Genomic DNA, 2,921 nt, shown 5'->3' with positions numbered 1-2,921 from the left:
CAAAGACTTTATATGGGATAAACCAGTTCTAAACCGACAAACTTTCAGAGGTGCTGGTGTGAACCAAAACAAGAAATAGATGTCTAGTAAACACGGGCTGGAAAGTGCACACTTAAAGAGCTGAGAGCATTGTTGTTTCAGAGGTGGAGGTATGGACCAAAACAAGAAATAAATGCCTAGTAAACACGGGACAACTTGTTCATGTTCACTGCTGCGAATAATATCTCTTCTACAGAACAAGTGTCCACAGCTCTTGAAGTATGCACGTTACATCCATGTTTTCTAGACTTATTTCCTTGTTTTAGTCCACACTACCGTCTCTGAAAGTTTGCCTGTAGTGTTCTGGTTCAGCCAGTATGCAGGCCCTGTATATAGGCATGTCTCTGATCTGTTTTGGAGACCTCAGGCTGCGATCTGCTCAGCAAAGCTCCGGCTTTGCATTGTACAGTCTTTTAAGCGAAATCATCTCTTGGTGTTACGCTCTCCAAAGCTGATACACTGTCTATGTTGTCATAGTTAACACGAGCACAGGAATCGTCGCCAAAATCTGGCTACCCACTGCTACCTCAATATCAATAGTGAAATCAAAGTTACAACCACGGAAAAGAGCAGGGCCTTTAAATGTTTATTTATGTAATATTTAGTGCTGCTAATAAACCAAACCTTCAGTCTCGTTACCTCCTAAGAAGCCATGAGGATTATGTCACTTCAAGTCTAGTAGTATGTGTCACTTTATACATGAAGTATGATCTCGTATTCCTGCGTCAAATGATGTAAGCTTAAGGACCGACATATGATATATATTTTAATACATAAATACATCGATCTATATTGATACATATGAGGCGAAATGTTGTTTAAAGTTGTTTCTAAAAATCTCGAAAAGTTCGTGAGCTGTTTACTTCGAATTTTCACATGACGCTCCAATAAACATAGACAGACACCGCATATACATTTTTAATATGTATATAAAAGTAAATATGTTTACTAGAGCACACTGCGATAATTTGAAATAGTCGGTCAACAACTTCACGAGATTTTTGTTAATAACCTTAAACAAAGTCTTGCCATCATAGAGGCTGATCAGATATAGTCTAAGAAAGGGAAGTTGTCAGAAAAAATATCGAAAATTTCTACACGGATTTATTTTAAATTTTTACACCATTCTCTAATAAACGATTCGACGAACGTATGTAACATATTTTAATGTAAATCATACATATAAATAAAGAGGAAATACTACTAGAAAAATCTCGAAAAAATCGTTACCAATTTACTTTAAATTTTCACACCATACGTTGATAACCATCCGGACGGGTACCGGCTGTTTATTTTTAATATATATAACATGTAAACATGTATGATATATATAATAGGGAAGCTTTGTTAGGAAAAATTGGTGAAGTTCTAGACCGATTTACTTCAAAACTCTACACGATACATTGATAAACATGCAGACGGATTTAGGCTACATGTTTCTTTAAGTAACAGTGTGTAGGTTTTACATTAAAAGTGACTGCGGAAAGAAAATACTATTGTGCTGTGAAATGAGCGGTTTCCTGTTCTTTCTCGCGGGTTAGTTTTAACTACAGTAACAGGACTTTTAAACCAAATTGTTTCTCCTTATATATCCTACCCTGTGCACCAATTATCCCAGCCGACTTATCGATTCACTTTAAGAGTTCAAATTCCAATCAACATTTCGTTTACAATGATAATAAACAAGGTCCAGTGTCAGAATGAGGGGGGGAGATGGACAGAAAGGAGGAGAGGGGAAATGGGGGTAGATAGAGAGCCTGTATAGGGAGAGAGTGGCCAACCGGACGATACGGCGGCCATTTTTCTGCCAAACTGCGGGCGGGACTTCTGAATGGCCAGTAGTGGAGTAGTGGAGTACACACTCACCGAATCAAAAGCGCAAGACAATATGGCGTAATCATTCGTTAAATGCCTTTGTTTATAAGAATTATGTGTTATAATAATTTTCACACAGCCAATTTACAGGTCTGCTTTCAAATTTAACTATGTATATTGCAAGTTGTTTTATACGTAGTAAAAAGCAAAAAGACTTACTTCGCATAGATAAGAGTACTTGGTTGGTTTCCACAAGGCTCCTGTTCGATTTATGTCAGCCCTGTTGACTGCAACTGCCCACTGCTTTCGTCTTTCTTCATTGCGTGGAAATGCTGAAATGCGAAATCCACCTTCGACTTTCGAGTCTATTGGAACAACCAAATGCAGCACAACCTGGCATCGTTTACGAACGTCTGCAGAACGAATTACAGATGTCAAAAACAATACTGTACAATTTGTGACTTGTTTACTTCAAACATGTAGGCCTACCGACTTCATCACAAAACGCTTCATTATTTCAACTGGTATTTAAGATCGCAAACGCTAATTACGATATACAACTAAATCGAACAAGCATACACAACGCATAACAAGTCTCTCAATAATTCAAATACCTTTTAATCGTTTCCAAAAGTCCTCTGAACTTCAATTCAACCCAAAATCACGGCGAACATAGGAAGCCCGAGAGACGTTTGGCGTCATTTTTCTGCCAAAGCTAATCAACCAATCACGGGCAACTTCACCTATGGCCACTCTCTCTGTATACATGCTCTCTAGGCGTAGAGAGGCGAAGGAGGAGATGGACGGAGAGTGATGAATGAGGAAATGGAGTGAGAAAGGGGAAGGAGATGATGGACAGAGAAAGGTGGTAGAAGGAGATCAGGTTGTAGGGCTATATCCATTTTCCATACATATTTCAAAATTGCGAAGCATTGTCGGGTTTGCTAGTTCTGCATAATTACGCAGCATATGGGGTATGTACCGAAAAAAAAACGGTATCATCCCTTTGCAGGAGCTTACTCCAGCTCTGAAGTCAGGGGAACCAACCCCCATTATGTCAATCAGCA

The sequence above is a fragment of the Schistocerca piceifrons genome, chromosome 1 (genome assembly GCF_021461385.2).
Source record: "Schistocerca piceifrons isolate TAMUIC-IGC-003096 chromosome 1, iqSchPice1.1, whole genome shotgun sequence".
In the NCBI taxonomy this organism is placed as follows: domain Eukaryota; kingdom Metazoa; phylum Arthropoda; class Insecta; order Orthoptera; family Acrididae; genus Schistocerca; species Schistocerca piceifrons.
This window is presented reverse-complemented; position numbering follows the sequence as displayed.